The sequence below is a fragment of the Sarcophilus harrisii genome, chromosome 2 (genome assembly GCF_902635505.1).
Source record: "Sarcophilus harrisii chromosome 2, mSarHar1.11, whole genome shotgun sequence".
Taxonomy (NCBI): domain Eukaryota; kingdom Metazoa; phylum Chordata; class Mammalia; order Dasyuromorphia; family Dasyuridae; genus Sarcophilus; species Sarcophilus harrisii.
In genome coordinates this window covers 53,248,182-53,266,283 of record NC_045427.1, presented here as the reverse complement: position 1 = coordinate 53,266,283, position 18,102 = coordinate 53,248,182, and the positions used below count along the sequence as shown (strand labels likewise).

General features: G+C 39.0%; 1 protein-coding gene across 5 annotated transcripts in view; it reads left to right on the top strand.

Annotated features, from left to right (window-relative positions):
• The first annotated feature begins 455 nt into the window (after nucleotides 1-455).
• Nucleotides 456-18,102, top strand: part of KIAA0513 (KIAA0513 ortholog) — a 56,035-nt gene continuing 38,388 nt past the window's right edge. For 2 of the 5 annotated variants that reach the window (XM_031950182.1, XM_031950185.1), the window contains exons 1-2: nucleotides 456-631; nucleotides 7,511-7,615. The gene's annotated coding sequence lies outside the window, so the exon portion shown is untranslated. Of the gene's footprint in view, nucleotides 668-4,577; nucleotides 4,774-7,510; nucleotides 7,616-18,102 lie in introns of those variants that run through there. The other 3 variants (XM_031950183.1, XM_012540345.3, XM_031950184.1) reach the window with 3 other exon arrangements.

Below are 18,102 nucleotides of genomic sequence, written 5' to 3'. Positions count from 1 at the left end.
TTTGCTCCTTTCGAAGGATTTGAACCCCTCTTCTTCATTTCAAGACCAAAACCCTATGTACTCTTTTTTTTCCTCTGAGGCAGTTGGGGTTAAGTGACTTGCCTAGGGTCACACAGCTAGAAAGCGTTAAGTGTCTGTGGCTAGATTTGAATTCTTGTCCTCCCGAATTCAGGGCTGGTGCTCTATCCAGCCCCATAGACTCTTGCAGGGGTCGGTAATTAGAAACTGGGAAAGGGTTGGTGGCAGAAAAGACAGGGCAGACGTGAAAAGAGTTAGAGAAATGGTATTAATTTTTATAACATGTTATTAATAACCGGAGAAGAACCGGGGAGGGGGCAAGGGGCGGGACACATCAGCAGGTGAGTCCCAGCCTCAGAATCTTGGCACCTCCCCCAATCATGTGACACGAGACCATTTACTACTCCACTGTTCCCTCCTCCGTCCCCACGCCTTCTTTCCTGCACTGGCTGGCTTCCTGCGAAAAGGGGTTCAGCCTAGGCGCTTGCGCAGTACGGAGGAACTCGGCCGACTGACAGCTGGGCTTGCGGGCGGTGCGCATTGGGAGAACCTGGGTGCTGCTGCTGCTGCGGCCGTGGGAACTGGAAGCAGCCTGCCGGGCCATCCCGCCGCGGTAAGCCAGGCTCGAAACCGATGCCGCAGCCGGAAGGTGGGAGATGGGCTGCCCTGCCCGGCTCACTCGGCCTGGAGCCAGCGTAGCGCAGTGCGGTGGGGGGCGGGAAGAGGGACCTGTCCAGCCCAGGCAATGGTACAGAGGATTGGTGGGGGGGGAGATGGAGAAGCAGATTTCGGGTTTGAGAGCGGAGAGATCAGTGGGAGTTGGGGGTGACCCCGGACTTCGTAGATGGCTTGAGGGTTTAAAGATTTCGGGAAGGTTGAAAGGGCATTTGGGGTTTGGGGGGGTTGTGAGAGGGGGCGACCATAGTTCCCGAGGAGGACTATGATGAGGAGCGATGTGGCCCCGTAAGAATTCCGCGCTACTGGGGAGCAAAGTGGGGTCACGAGAAGCTGTAGGAACCAGGAGTGTTTTGGGAGGCTAGGGGGGAAAAGGTTGTAGGGGTTTGTGGGGATAAGGGTCTATGCAAAATCCCGGTCAACGTGGGAATTGGAAATGTCAAAGCAGCGCTCCCTTCATGCTGCTAATGAGACTGGCCGGGGGAAAGGGCAGTTAGGAGGAGATGGGAGACACCGGATCTTCCAGGGAGACAGGGCAGAATGCCTGGGCAATGGGGTATCTTGTGCCCCGTGGTGTCCTGTGCTTCCCTAGGACACTAGGAATAAGTCTACAAAGCAACATCTAGGGCTTTGCGGGGTATTTCGCCTTATTTTTCTTTCCAAGTTTCTCCTCTCCCCGCCTTCCAGCCGGGCTGCCTAACCTCCCCGCTCCCCATTTCTCCGCCCTGCCTAAATTGTGTTGGGGGGCTCGCGAACGAAGGACTCCATCTGCTTCCTCCAGGGCCCCGGGACAGCTGTTAGCGAATGCGCTAGAGCAGCCTCCCAAGCAGACACACGCCTCTGGGAGCGAAGCAGAGCGCTCACTTTCTCTCTTGTTCTGGGTTTGCTTTCCAAAGTTTGTAGGATTTTCGAAGGAGGGGGGGAACAAGGGTCGGGAGAGCCGGCTAGATTTTGCCGTGTGAAACGTCGGCCTTGAGCCCCCTTTAATTTGTTCCTCCGTGCCAAGGCCAAGTGCAGAATCCCGCCTCTTGACTGGCCCAGGTGAAGGAGGAGGTGTCACTGACGTGGAAGCTGTCCCTGTGGTGAGTCAGTGTTCCCTGCGCAGGCCGACAGCTGTCAGGCCACAGCTGCTTTAGATCACGCTGCGGACCTAAGCTGGTCTAACTTCCCACTAGCCTAATTCAGCCCAATAAAGGGAAACATTTCATAGAAACCAACATTATACTAAGATTCAGTTCCCTTTCTGGTCTCTCCATCGTCCTCCCTCACACCTTCCCTTCACAGTTGGGTGGACGCTGACAGCTTTTGAGTATTGCCTCCCCTTTATGAAGAGTTAGAACCCGGTTTGTATGGGTAAATCTGTGCCTCAGGAAAAATGTTGCCTGGGATATTTTCCATTAAGCGGCACTGATCTCTAGGATTTATTAAATACATATTGTGTGCTAAGCGCAGGGAATACAAAGAAAAGACCAAAAATAAAATAAAAGCAATTCCCCGCTATTGCAAACTTGTCTTGTACCTTCTTGGATAAAGCAGGGAGACCCTACCTCTTTCTGAGGAAGGTGTATCCACATTAGGACAGCTTTAATTGTTAGGAAGTAAGTTTATTCTGACCGTGAAGCTTACTTCCTCTATGGATTGCCATCTTTTTCTCCTGGTTCCAATCTCATGAGGGCAATGGAACAAATTGATTGTTCCTTCCTGAAAGCCCTCCAAATACTTGAAGAATTCTAAAATCTCCTAGCTGAATTATGATTTATTCTCAGTAAATGTTTTATACTTATATATCCGGGATCACATAAAAATTTCTTGGGTAAAAAGGGGTAGAAAAAGTTTAAGAAACCCTAACCTAGAAGACCCTTCCTCATGCATTGTTTTAATGGATTACAGCTAAATCAGGCTTCAAGGAAATTCACTTTGGGATCATTGTATTGAGGATAGTGGGGATTAGAGTTAGGGCAAATCACACTGTGTGCACTTGCCCCATTATGATAATTGTACATTTTGGGGAGCCTTGAAGGAGAAGGTCTTTAAAGGGCACCCCTCAATAGGGTGTGGAACAAATTGGATGGGGAGGTATGGCCCTCTGTGTGTGGGAGGACTAATTAGGGACTGATTGTATTCCTATGAGTCTTAGGTCTTTAAAATAATAATAATAAAAGTACCCAGCTGGCAGAGCTCCCCTCCTTACTGAGTCACTGGCCAACTTCCTAACCTTGGAGTAGAGCAACCCTCTTAACTTCCAGGCAGCATTCTGCTTTCCACTGCTTCTGATTAGATTTATTTGTGAATATTTAAGAAACCCAGAAGGAAGTAGTTGGGAGAAGTTCATTTTGCTTAACTGAACAGAATTTCCAAATATTTAGTCTAGATGGCTTCTGAACAGTGATGAAATAGAGCATTTCAATTGTAACTCAACACATCTGATGTTTTTTCTTGTCCTCCACCCTATAGAGAAACAGATGATTGTGAAATTGAAGGTGCTGCCTTCTTAGCTACCTTTTCCAGTTTTCATTTGAGATCATAGATTTTTTTGAGTCAGAAGAAATAGGAGAAAATGGATCTCCATAAAGAGGAAATGAAAATTTATCTAAGTTCCCACAGGGTGTAAATGACAGAGCTAAGACATAAACTTTCATGTATTATTTGAACTCCAAAGCCAGTGGTGCTATTATTATAGCATGCTGCCTTTGCTTATATTCTCTAGGGCAAATACCCCAAGACAGTGAAAATTTTATTAGATTTGAAGTTGGAGACCTGGTTTGAATTCTGCCTGGACAGAATTAACTATATGATCTTGGGACAAATCATTTAACATCAGTAACTGGCAAAATAAAATGGTTGGATTAGATTAGTTTCTAAAGTCCTTCCACTCTCCAAATTCACAATATTGGGAATAAAAATTGAATTGTACATAGATGTCACAGAATACAGATTTGGGGTTGGGGCTGAGGAAGGAAAAGGATGCACATCAATTTCAATTACTGGATAATTCAGTTAAATTTCCTGAATTTCAGTTTCCTCATGTAGAATGACAGAATGAGATTTCTAAGAGTCTTTCTGTGTGTAAGTTCCCATGATATCTGTGAGGAAAATAATAGAATTTGCTGGTAATTCACTGGAAGAATAACTTTCTTTGTTATTTGGAGATGCAAATCAAGAGACTTAGCTGAGGTTGCATAAAAGAAAGGAAAATTACTCAATAAATAGTATAGGATGGTGAAACTGGCTAGTAAGGAGGATTTTTTTTTTTTTAAGTCTGTAATTCATTGTTCTAATGCAAGGAATAGCAACTATTGGGAAGAAGAATGCCAGAATCTTAAACCTGGCTCTGCCTTATCTCTGAAATAGATGGGGTTTGGGGGCGAGAGATAGAGAAAGAATAGGATGATAGTAGAAGAAGTGATAGGAAGGGACTGGGGGAGGAGAACATGGCCCCCCTACAAGTGTCACTGGGGGTGTTAGGAGGGGTAGATAAGCCCAAATGCCACTATTGGTCATAAAATGCCCATTGGTTCATAAAAGTTGGAGCTCTGTGGTTTAAATCCTAAAGTTCAGGGCTTAAACTTTTTCACTGGTGACCCCTAAATTCACTCAAGAAATTTTTACACAGCTCAGAGAATATAGATAGATAAAATAGGTATGCAAATAACACATTTACTGATAATCATAATTTTGTCACCTCCACATTCAGTTATGTGACTCCATAAGAAGTGGTGACTCATATTTTTTAAAACTTGGATCTAGTCTGACCTCTATAAGAATGGAGATCCTGAAAGGTCTTCAACCTAGATCACGTAGTGACTTGGAATTACGCTTGTAGGGTACCTGAACTGGGTTCTGTTTTATGATGTGAGGTTAATCACTTTTTGCTTTCATCCTTGCAAAAGGAGAACTTCACTGAAGTTGGCAGTAGACACATATTGTGTGGGTAAATCTGTGCCTCAGGAAAAATGTTGCCTGGGATATCTTGCACCGCTGAAATGAAGATGAGTTTTCCTGATTCCAAGCCCAGCATTCTATCCACTTTGCCACTTTGCTGCCCAATGGGATTGTAGAAGGCAGACCCTTGACATAATGGTGAAGTTGGCAGAATTTATCTTTGATTCTCTTCCATATTTCCTTTCTGAGGCTTTCTACTCCTGGAGCTCACCATCTGTACCAGATCCCCAGGGCTTGTATCCTGTTTCCTTGCCACTCAGAGCCCTGTTGGCAAATACCTGCCATTGGTTCCACAGTGGGCACATTGAAATGTTTTTATAACAAATTATCCCCACTATCTTAAATTAGAGTGGATAAATAGTATTCTCATATGTAAAAAGCATAATATTTGGGATTAATGTTTCTGGTCTGTGGGATAATTTACTCCTTCAAAAGAGGAAGTGATTCAAAGGTAGAAGAAATGTCAGGGCAGGTACTTAAGAACAAAATGGGAAGCCCTTACATAAGCCAAACCATTTTCATCCTCAGGGGGTTGGGAAACTGATTCATAGGATGCTCTGCAACTTCTAAAGACATCAGTATGAGTAGTGAAAGCTCTAGAATTTTATGACTCATTGGAGAAGAGAGATGACTCGAAGAAGAGAGATAAATAGGGAAGAGGAAAGAGAATCAAGGCCTTTCCCTTTTAAAATAAATCCACTTTAATATCCTTGATTGGCAAATTGATGGGCATAGAGCCTAGAGGTCCATATTCCTTGGCAATAGCTTCACTCCAACCAGGTGCGGTTTGAGGAAGCTCTGTTGGGCCCTGTACCACAGCCAGTCGTGACTCAGATGAAATGACTCAACAGTGGTTAAAATGGCCAATGAGCTGGAAAAAAATTTTAAAAAGAGAATAGAAAAGCTTTCAAGGGATCATTACTTGGGAGCTGAAATGAGCCCACTGAGAAGCTAATGTTGGTGCAGGGAAAATGCTAGAATAAAGCCTCATTGTTAAGCCACCAAGAACAGAAATGGAGTAGCCAGCCCAAGATGTAAAGCTCAAATAAAGAATGTAAAATAAATAGAAATGAGATCTGACATAATATTCCTTTAGCCCAAATAACCAGATTTCCATTTTATTTTTGTTCTTTTGCTACTATACCTCCTGTGAGACAGGGAGTTACAGGAAGCTAAATGCAAAGGAGAGAACAAAGGATAAATAGGAAAAAAATAAATTTTCCAATGGGGAAGAAAATAAAATAATATCATTATCAAAATAAAATAATAACCCCAATTTTGAAAGCACTTGAAGGTTTACTTTTCCCCATACCCTTATAAGATAGAAAAGGTGTTACCCCCATTTTAAACACACAGCCCAAGACTGGAAGTGACTTGTAATTGATATAATGGAGATTGGACCCCTCCTCTCATTTGTAGAGTTTTAATTATCTTAAGATACAAGTGCATACCTTCTGTACTGTTTATAACCTTAGAAATACCAAGAGCATTGAAAACAAATAATTTGCCCATAGTCTCCCAGTCAGTATGATATCAGAAATAGACATACCTAGCTCACAAATCAGTCACATTATAATCTAGTGATACCCTATTGAGGAGTAGCAAGCTGTTTGTCCTCAAGATAAACAATCCTGGTTGCTATGCAAGGAAAACATTTAATTATAAATACACACGAGGTAGGGGAGGGTAGATGGGGTCCAGGGAAGAAAAGGAAATGGCTTTTTTGTGTAAATGATAGAGGGGAAAAATGTTTTCCAGATTTCATGTAGAGTTGGTACTGTGATTTTTGAAAAAGGGTAATTATAACATGGGGAAATCACTGTTTTGTTATCTACTCCTATATTATATAACACACCTTTATAAAGCATGCTAATATATTAAAACCACATAATATCACATATAAATATATAAATCATATGTAAAATCAAAGCTAGTAAAGTCTAAAAGCTAGTAGTCTAAAGCCGAATTTGAACTTAGGTCCTCTTGAGCATAAAGCCAGGGCACTATGCACTGTGCTACCTAACTGCCCTTTTGTGCCACAGATACCTTTGACAGTATGGGGAAGCCTGTGGAACCCTTCTGAGCATTATGCTTTTATTAAGATTTTTGTAGAATTAGAATTAGAAAAGAAAGCAGTCACACATTCATGGATTCTACGTTCAGGAGAAAGGCAACTAGAAGCTAAAGGTCAAAGAAGTAGCTACTGGATTTCTGGACAAGAATGATAGCAAAGTGGAGTAATTTAGGAATTGACCCACTGTGATCCAATCTAAGACATTTGATGAAAAAAAAAAAAGGCACTTTGGAGAGAGTTTACTGTTACTTACTATTTATTAATTGTTATATTATTTACTATTACTTACTATTCAAAGACAAGTCTCACTTAAGTTTTCTTTGTCTGCAGTCCAGAAGTCTTCTGGGAAAGCAAGTCAAAATAGATGTTGTATCCTTGGGTCTATTGACCAAATAGAAATGAAGCTTTAAAAAGATGCCTTCCATTTACATTGTACATAGCTTTTGTATGTCCTTTTTTGCATATTGCCTCCCTATTTGGAATGTGACCTTGGGCAGATTTTAAGACTTTTTATCCCCTGTGCTTGGAATGGAGCAAATTCTTAATGTCTGACTGACATTTAATTCACTATAAAAAGTCACTTGGTTGCTATAGAATATTCAATAGTCAATCCTGGGAATGCTGCTTGATTTCAGTTCATATTAAAGTAAGGTAGGCCAGGCCAAGCCATCTGGGGTATAAGGGAGTAGACAACCATCTTGAAAACTGAAAATCATATTTATGACTCAACTTTTTTTTCCAACTTTGTTATCTTTTGTTTTTACATTATATTCATATCTCTTTCTATTCCTCCCTATTCAGAAAATCATCTCATAACGAAGAAGAAGGAAGAAGGAAGTATTGGTCAAGTCTGACAATCTACACATCTTCCCTATCCAAAGCCTCTCATTTCCTCAAAGAAAGGAGGTAGGTGTATTCTCATATTTCATTTTTGGAACCAGATTTGATCATTATAATTACACAGAATTCAGATTGGATGGTTTTTTTTTCATTTGTTTTCTTGGATTTTTATTTTCTTTTGAGTTGAATAAAAAACCATAAAGACTAGAAAGACAAAGTGAACACTTTGACCTATTGACTTCACCAACTAGATTTTGAGCTTCTTGAGGATAGGAACTATCATTAATTCCATAAGCATTTAAGGGCCTACTGTGTGCCAGGAACTGTGCTGGGTACTGGTGATACAAATGCCAAAAAAAATCCCAATTCTTACTCACTTAGGTTCTAGGGACATACGTAAATTAAATTTGAAAATTTAGATATATGAAAATGATGGACATTGACAGACACAGAGCTGTGGGTAGATTGCTTTGGGAAAATGTGAAGAAATGGGGTAAATAGTCTTGTATTAATTTTGGTATTAGGACCTGGATGTATAACCTGACACTATCACTTACTGTATGTCCTTGAGCATGTTACACAATCTTGCCCTCAGTTATAGCATCTCTAAATAAGGGGTTTGGGCCAGATAAGCTCTAAGGTCCCTTTTAGCTTTAAATCCTATCCATGATTTGTCACAAAGTCAATGTAGACAGTGTTTGCTTTGGTGGTTCCAGTATATCTTGAACTGAAGTCTTTAAAATCTATTGAATTTAATTCTTTTAACTTCTGCTAGAGAATACCTTCTATGCTTATATTGCCCATTCACTAAAGGGGAAGGACTATTTTTTGCCTAACTCTTATCCACTCTAATTATATTTGGGTGGTTCTTGTGGAGTAATATGTTACATGTTTATATGCTATATAAAATATTAATACCAGTTTCAGGAGGTTGTGGAGAATAGTAGATGACTATCATGAAAGGTGACACTATCCTGTTTGTGTGACCTTAGGCAAGCCACTTACTCAGTGTCCCAGGCAACTATACAGACTATACAAGTATAAATAATATTAATATATGTGTATATATATATATACACACACACACACACACACACACACACACACACACACACTGTATACCTTGTATCTTTTATATATAAGTATATACAAGAGACAAGACTATACAGTGTATACCAGAAAGAGTGCTGCACTTATAAAGAGAATTTCCTCATTGGGAGCTTCTGGCCACAATGAAATCACTTCAGTCTCTATTTCCTATCATGTCTTATGATTAGAATTGAATGATTGGCTAGGGTGCCATATTGGTTTGTAAATGAATGAAAGCAAAGCACACTTGCTTAGTTGAAAAAGCTTGGTTGAACATTCGCCTCTGAAATATTAGTTCAGTAACTATGAAACTCTTTTGTTTGCTTGTTAAACTCCATAGGAGTAAAAGGCACCTGTGTGGAGAATTCCCACTGGGACTACTCCCTCTTGATTCAGGGTATGTGCTTTGCAAATTATGATTATGAGTTGCCTGGGGTACTACTACTAAGTTAAGGGACTTGCCCAGGGTCACAGAGGCTGGATTTCCTGACTGAAATCAGTACTTTCTACTAATTTATTATTTGGGGCCATGTTATGTTAGAAAGAGGACAAACTTTGGACCGTGGAAGATGTAGGTTGCATCACTCAAACTCTGTGCCTCCCTTGGGATTTGCTGATCTATAATGGCAGAAAAGGCTTCCAAAATGGAAATTTCTCATGCTGGTGAAATCAAAGGAAAAATTTGGATCAGAGATGGTCTAATTTTTTCTTTCTGACAATTGGATATCCATGCTTCACCCTAAAGTCATTATTATCTGCCTTTCTGTGAATTGATAACTTTCTGTGCAGAAAGTCATACCTAAGAGAAGAAATGGTTTTTGATTAGGACACTTGAAGCAATTGAGAGTCTGCAGATTTTATTGTTGCCTTGTTATTAAGTCAGTCTGACTTTCTAGAGCCATTTTGTAGTTTCAAGTTTATATATTTAATGCTTGAGCAACTTGTGCTAAAGCCTTGTGCTATCTCACTGTGGCTTGGAGGTAGTGACCTTAGCTACTCAGACTAAGGTAATGGACTGCCTTGTCTGGTAGCTTGTGGTAGACCAAGCATGAAAGATGTTCGATAAGATCCAGTCTTGTATTGTTGCCTGAGAACCAAGGGTGAAGAAGTTGTCTTTAGAATATCTATAAGTCAGATTAACTCAAAAATAATGATCCAAGGCATAAAAAGGTCTTGGTTTGTAAAGATGGAGGAACCTCAAGGCTGATTAAAATAATGAATCCTAGAAGGATTGAAGAAAATTACTAAGGGAATGATTTAGAAACATCCAACTGGATATCTTCCATAAGTGTATATTCTAGGTCTATTATGAATTTCTTGCTGCCATCATCTTACCGATCCTTTTCTTGGATCTTAGACAACACAAATTTTTTCACAAAAATTTATTTTAACTCTCTCCTAACTGCCTCCATTATGACAGAAAAATGAAAAACCTAAATAACCTAAGAAAAACAGGGATGGGTATGAGGTTAAATCAGAAAATTGGCTCCAATTTTAAGTCATAAGTTAAAATCCCATGAGGAAAGAAGAGACACAGCGAAGACCTTGCAAGGAGATAGCCAATTCACTTAATGCATCAATACACTTAAGGCAAGCTTTCTAAAGCTATTTAAGTATATATATTTATTTTGGCTGCTTTTTATATAGACATAAGCCTCTGTTCACTCCTTGTTCCCAGGTATTTTTAAAAAGATGGTGGTGTTTTAATTTTAAACTCGATTATCTATTGAAGCCCATTAGTGCAATTATAATGTTTAAATTTTTAAAATTTTTTTTTTGTGCTTGTGCCCTTAGATGAAATCATGGATTTATCAGTGCAGGTACAGCCTTCTTTGAAGATTTTCCACTTCTCTGTCCTTGGCTTCTGATTTTGTCTGATTCTTGTCTATGTTTCCAAAAATCCTTTATATAATCTATTTGAGGCCTTTCTTTGGTTCTTAAGACATTCGTGGAATCATGGAATATCATCCCATCCCAGTCCATTAAATTTGCTCTTAATAGATAACCAGCTTACTGCTGTATGTATAAAAATATAGATAAATATCTGTCTCTATATATACATACCTCCTGCACAAGTCTTGAAAAATGAGCCTTGATTTGGGCATTTAAGAAAGCATATAAGAAAGACTAGTTGATCAGTGGAATAGATTAGATTCACAGGACAAAATAGTCAATAACTTTAATAATCTAGTGTTTGACAAATCCAAAGACCCCAGCTTTTGGGATAAGAATTCACTGTTTGACAAAAATTGCTGGGAAAATTTGAAATTAATATGGCAGAAACTAGGCATTGACCCACACTTAACACCATATACAAAGAATGTCAAAATGGGTTCATGATATAGGCATAAAGAATGAGATTAGTTTATCTCTCAGACCTGTGGAGGAAGAAGGAATTTGTGACCAAAGAAGAATTGGAGATCATTATTGATCACAAAATAGAAAATTATGATTATATCACACAAAAGCTTTTGTACAAACAAAACTAATGCAGACAAGATTAGAAGGGAAGCAATAAACTGGGAAAACATTTTTACCATCAAAGGTTCTGATAAAGGCCTCATTTCCAAAATATATAGAGAATTAACTCTATAAGAAATCAAGCCATTCTCCAATTGATAAATGGGCAAAGGATACGAATAAGTTGTGGTATATGAATGTTGAAGAAAGCATATTGTAGAGGGGAAGGGAAAGAGTTTGTTTTGGAAATACTGGTATGACATACTTGAAGTAACAGTGAGAAGATGGGTTTAGTTAGAACAGAAAGCCCTTCTGGAGAATAGAGATGATTTGGATTTGACCTAGTAGATGATAGGGAACCATTGTAGATTCTTGAGCAAAAAAGTACTATATATCTAGTACAATATATATGTGTATATATATGTATATATGAGTAATGGTGATAATGGGTAACCTTGTTTCACCCCCGATCTTATTGAGAATGCTTCTAGTTTATCTCTATTACATGCTAATGGTTTTAGATACTTATCATTTTAAGGAAAACTCCATCTATTCCTAGGCTTGCTAGGCAAGCCTCTCTGGCAGTGGTATAGAGTAGAGAATGGGACATTTTTCTTAAATCTTTTTTGTTTTTTGATGGGGGGAGGCAGAATTAAATGACTTGCCCAGTATCACATAGCTAGTGTCTGAAAACAAATTTGAACTTGGGTCCTCCTGGCTCCAGGGCTAGTGTTCTATTCACTGTGCTACTTAGCTGCTTCTGAAGATACTTCAGACCTGGACCCAGCACCACACTTACCAGTCAAACAGAACCAGGGACTGGGTATCTACTCTGTTGACATAAACCTATTCCTCCCTTCCCTTTTCCATTGCTTCCAGAGAATGATCAATCTTACTTTTGTTGCTGTGAAATTCATGGCAATCTGTACTGTAATTTATGTTCAGTTCCTCACCACCATTCCCTGCTCTATCATATCTATTCACACCAGTCCCCATGTCTCTAGTATATCTCGCCAATCCTTTCATCCTGCCTTCTGGAATATCTATTTTTAATAAACTTATGCTTTTTACTAGCTCTGTGCCCTCCCACCCAAAAATTACTTTGCATTGATTTCTTACTGATGTACATGCTTTCCCCTAAATAGAATGCAAGTAGGGACTGTTTCCTTTTGTGTTTTTACCTCTGGTGCTTAGCACATAGTAGATACTTAATAAATACTTAATTGACTTGAATTCAGGCATCCCTGGACTCATTTCAGTTCAATAAACACAAGCATCTACCATTAGCTATGTACTAGGGATAGACAGCTTACATTCTACTACAAGAGGAATTGTGTTAAAAATGTGCACGCAAATAAGTCAGAAATTGAGGGTGGAGAAAGTAGTGACTGCTGGAGGGAATCAGAAAGCTTTGCAGAACACATGGTACCTGAGCTGAGCCTGGAAGAATGAAGATAAGGATATTGAGAGGCAAAAATGCCAAGGGAGTACATTCCTGGTCTTAGAGTGGGAAAAACAGGGCAGAGATCAGGAAACAGCTTGTTCATTTTGACTGGGACCATGGAGCTTTCAAAGGGAAATAACTTTGGGAAGCGGCTTGTCAAGGGTCTTAAATCTCATGTTAATGAGTTTGTCTTAGTTAAGGGTTAGTACAACACTTGGTCCCAAAGGTGTCAGTGCTGTTTTAATTTTAGTTCAAAATTTTAAAATTTAGTAGCTTAAAATGGCACTGACACTTTTGGGACACCTTGAATAAAGATCAGGGAGTTGTTGAAAGTTCTTTGAGCAGAGAAATAACATCAGCTCTGTGCCTTAGGGAGATGATTTTGGCAGCAGTATGAAGGATGGTTTCTGAAGTAGAGAATAGAATCAAGAAGGCCAATTATAATAGGGTAAGATGGTCTGGTAGGTAGTGCAGACTTCAGAAGCAGGAGGAACTGGTTCACATGGCCCTGTGACCTGGGCAAATCAATAAATCTTTCAGATGGCTCTCTGACACTATAAATTGTCTAGAAAATGCCAACTTCCATTGGCAGAGAAATTTTCCACTCTGAAAGTTGCCTAGAATATCAGTGTTTTCAGACTTTTGTTCTCAATATCCTTTTATGTTATTAAAACATGCTATTGAGCATCTATCCTCAAAGAGTTTTTATTTATGTCGGTCATATTACCTATATATATATATTACCATATTAGTTTTTATTTCTAACTGAATTTGTAGACCCTCTGAAAGGATTTTAGAGATACCCTCCCATCCAGAATTCTCTGGACCCCAACTTAGTGGCCTGGATTAAGGAAATATGTGATCATGTGTGGTATAATGGTCATTTCTATCTCTGTACAGTTGTGCAAGTGAGATGTGATAAGAATTAGGGTGGTGGCCCAGGTAGTGGAGTTGATTTGAGGGGAAATTAAGGGGATAGAATCAACAAGACTTGGTCACTGATTAAATATAAGGAACAAAAGAAAGCAAAGAAGCTAACTGGGAGAAAGTGTGGTTGACTCAGTGTGTGGATCTGGGCCAAGAAAACTGCTCTTTTCTTATTTGAGAGTAAATGCCTCCCTTAGAGACAAGGATGAGTTACAACATGGAAGCAGTCTGTATTTCTGGGGTAATGTATTTTTGGGGGATAGGGCAGCCAAGGACAAAGGGAAAATTTCCAGGATGTGATTGGCAAGGGATAAGAGGATCTTTTCCTATTTTGCATGATTATATCAAGGATGGGTGAATGGAGCATTAGCCCAGTCTGCTATGTGACCTTGGGCAAGACAGCCCCCTCCCCCAGACTCAGTTTTCCCCAATTATAGAAGAATGAAATTAGATGATATAATTTTGGAGTATGCTTGTGACAAAAATGCTTTGTAAACCTTGAAGAAAGTCCTTGGGCTCCAGTGCCAAGCATTAGTCTGTTCTAACACCTTTTCCTGTTGTGCCACAGTTCTCTTTTATTATCCTGACTCAGTCTCCCTTTCTTTCTTTTTTATTTATTTATTTATTTTTTATTTAATAGCCTTTTATTTACAGGATATATACATGGGTAACTTTACAGCATTAACAATTGCCAAACCTCTTGTTCCAATTTTTCACCTCTTACCCCCCCACCCCCTCCCCTAGATGGCAGGATGACCAGTAGATGTTAAATATATTAAAATATAAATTAGATACACAATAAGTATACATGACCAAAACGTTATTTTGCTGTACAAAAAGAATCAGACTCTGAAATATTGTACAATTAGCTTGTGAAGGAAATCAAAAATGCAGGTGTGCATAAATATAGGGATTGGGAATTCAATGTAATGGTTTTTAGTCATCTCCCAGAGTTCTTTTTCTGGGCATAGCTAGTTCAGTTCATTACTGCTCCATTAGAAATGATTTGGTTGATCTCGTTGCTGAGGATGGCCTGGTCCATCAGAACTGGTCATCATATAGTATTGTTGTTGAAGTATATAATGATCTCCTGGTCCTGCTCATTTCACTCAGCATCAGTTCGTGTAAGTCTCTCCAGGCCTTTCTGAAATCATCCTGTTGGTCATTTCTTACAGAACAGTAATATTCCATAATATTCATATACCACAATTTATTCAGCCATTCTCCAACTGATGGACCATCCATTCAGTTTCCAGTTTTTAGCCACTACAAAAAGGGCTGCCACAAACATTCGTGCACATACAGGTCCCTTTCCCTTCTTTATAATCTCTTTGGGATATAATCCCAGTAGTAACACTGCTGGATCAAAGGGTATGCACAGTTTGATAACTTTTTGAGCATAGTTCCAAACTACTCTCCAAAATGGTTGGATTTGTTCACAACTCCACCAACAATGCATCAATGTCCCAGTTTTCCCGCATCCCCTCCAACAATCATCATTATTTTTTCTTGTCATCTTAGCCAATCTGACAGGTGTGTAGTGGTATCTTAGAGTTGTCTTAATTTGCATTTGTCTGATTAATAATGTCAGTCTCCCTTTCAAATAAAATATTAAATACTCTTTAATCTCTATCTTGCCTCAGTTTCTCCAGCATTACATGTCAAGCAAGTCTTGGTTCTAAATATCCCTCCCAGTTCTTGCTTTCTGGGTTCTCAGGCTTATAGTATAAAATCTGCCATTACAAGGCTTTGCAAGAAAAGGGAGGTGAACCAAAGCACAGATATTTTTCACTTCAGCATATACATCTTTTTTTTTTTTTAAGGTTTTGCAATATTTGTCAGTTTTAATCGTCTTGTTATCTCTTCCTCTAGACATTAAATGACCTTTCTGAGAACTTGGTGGTTCTGGGTAGAAACAGAGAGCCTGGGCTTGTTGCCCCTCCCCAAAGACTAAAAATTAAATAACTAAAGATTAAATGTCAGAAGAGGGAGACAAGTATAGGTTTTGTACTTGTACCATCTCTCTCTCCTTGAGTGCCTCACCCAGATGAATGTTTGTCTTCAGATACTTTTGAAAGGGTTCACTTTGCTCCACCCTGCCTGGGTTAATTGGGTTCCTAGTGCACAGCCAAACAAAAGCACCTGATCTGTCCTTTCTTTAGAAATCCTAAAGGGAAATTAACCAACGAGGATCTTAATATTACTTTCCATTATCATTATGATTAGGTAGATTCTCAGAGCAGAGTCAGAAGACTCCAAGTTCAAATCCTGATTGTGACCTTAAACAAATTATTTCATTGGAACTCGGTTTCCCCAACAAAAAAAGTTGGACTGGAAAAATCTACAATTCCAAAAATCCCTGACCTAGATCCCTTCCTGACCTAGATCTGATTGGATGATCGATCTCTTGATCATTTGTAGTCTGGTTCTCTGCTTTAATTATCTTCTCTTCAATCCAAGGTCTTGGGCATTAAAACATCTGCTGTCTGGTAGGTATTATCCTGTATTGTACTCATAAGTTCTCCCCATGCTTTCCTATCTATGAAGTGCTTCTAAGTTTCCTGCAGAGGGATCATCCAATGGGCTTGGAAGTCTGTTCTTTTAATGTTTTCACAACCTTTGGGCTTGACATCTTGTATACTTTACTCTTGCTACCTAAATGAGTGTGTCCTTGTGTTTCCCCGAATGAGTTGAGAAATTATTTATTCCTACTACGGTAGAAGGCTACTGGGGATTTTTAAAAAAGCTCTGCCCTTAGGGAGCTTACATTCTCCTCAGCCAAATAAATGGCCAATAAAATATGGCCAATTAAAAGGTATATGAAATGAATACAAAGAAACTATTTGGAGGTAAATGGGGGCCAGTCATCCTTGGCAAAAATGTATCTATACCTTCTGTGCATCTTTCCATGATTGTTATTATTGCTACTATTGCACAATGGTTGTTGCAGGCATCTTCCTCCTAATCTGCTTCAACCAACCCTTATAGAATCTAACCAAACAGCCCTAACCATTATACTCTGCTTAGGAAGTATTACAACCTTATTCACCGCCATCTGTGCCATTACACAAAATGACATCAAAAAGAGTGTAGTTTTTTCCATTTTATTGATACTTTATGGTCACAGAACACTTTAGACATAGATGTTGTGTCCCGAGTCACAACTTCTCATGGGAAGTGGACAGTATAAGTTTCCACAAATGAAGCTGAATCTGAGTCCAAGTCACTTGCATATAGCATATATGTCTCTACAATTATCTGTCTCTTTTTGTTTCTCTCCCTCTCTCCGTTTCTGATTCTTTTCCTTTGTCTGTCTCTCTCCCCTTCTTTCTTCCTCCCTCCATCCCTCTCTTAGCAGGTGGCACTGGTTTGCTTTATAATTTTTAGTCCAAGTAGCTCATACCAGGCCCCAAATCTGAGAATTTTCATGTGAAGCAGTAGTACCAGGTTTTATGAAATCTGGAAATACTCTTTTTGCCAAAATAAAAAGCTTTAGGGATTCCCTCTAAAACTAGTGAGCATATTGACTCTATCTAGTTAGCATATTAAAAATGTATCCTTTGAAATGCAGTGATAGACTTTGAAATATCTTGATCAAAATTATTTTATTTGAAGAAACAGAATAAGAGAAGAAAAACAGAAAAGCAATTCAAAACAAAATGAAACAAAAGAAAACATTGTCATGTCCAGCAGAACAAGAGGGAGGATTCCAAATATATAAACAATATATATATATATATGTATGTATATTGAATCCCTAATGTATGTATATAAACAAATTTAAAATTTTTTAAACCAATTTTTAAAAGTATGTGTGTAGAAGAAATTATATTCATGTATGTCCATCTTTTCTTTACTTCCTTGTAAATTATTTTGTTTTCTGCTGTGCATCTTTTTTACTTTTCCCCCCTTTCAACTTCCCCATACTCCCAAGCAGGCTACAGTTAAAGGATCTATTTATATACACATATATAGACATATACACAAACACACATACCCATGCACAGACATACATATACCTTTTCATTCTCCCACCCATCCCCAAACCACATATTTATGTATACATATGTATACATACATATATATTTCTACACACACACACACACACACACACACACAACTCTTTCCCATCTCTGCATTAGATTCTGGCCTATAACTTGTCTTACTATTACTTAACCTCCCCCCATCCAGGGATCCCTCTCTTGTCTTCTTCCCTCACCCTTTGCTTCCCCACCCACCCATCCTTATTTCTTTATAGATTTTGGAGAGTGTTATGCCCTTCATGGTATATTTGTAGTCTTGCTTTTCGAACCCATTCCCAATGTGAATGGGTATACTAAATTGTTTGATATAATATATATTTTAATATATATCTTGTTTGATCCTCACTAAAAACCATGGAAGGTGAGTATGGTTCAGAAGACTGTTTTATTAATGAACAAACAAGGATTGTGATTTGCCCAGGGGGATAGAACTAATAATAAAAAACTGGGGCTGGTTTTGAACTCTAGTCTGAAAACCACTGAAACATAGCCATCTTAACATCTTATAATTATCCCTTATTATAACTAAACTAACAAACTCTTAGGGAATTTCTCTGAGTCTGAGTTCAGTTAAACCACAGGGAGTAGTT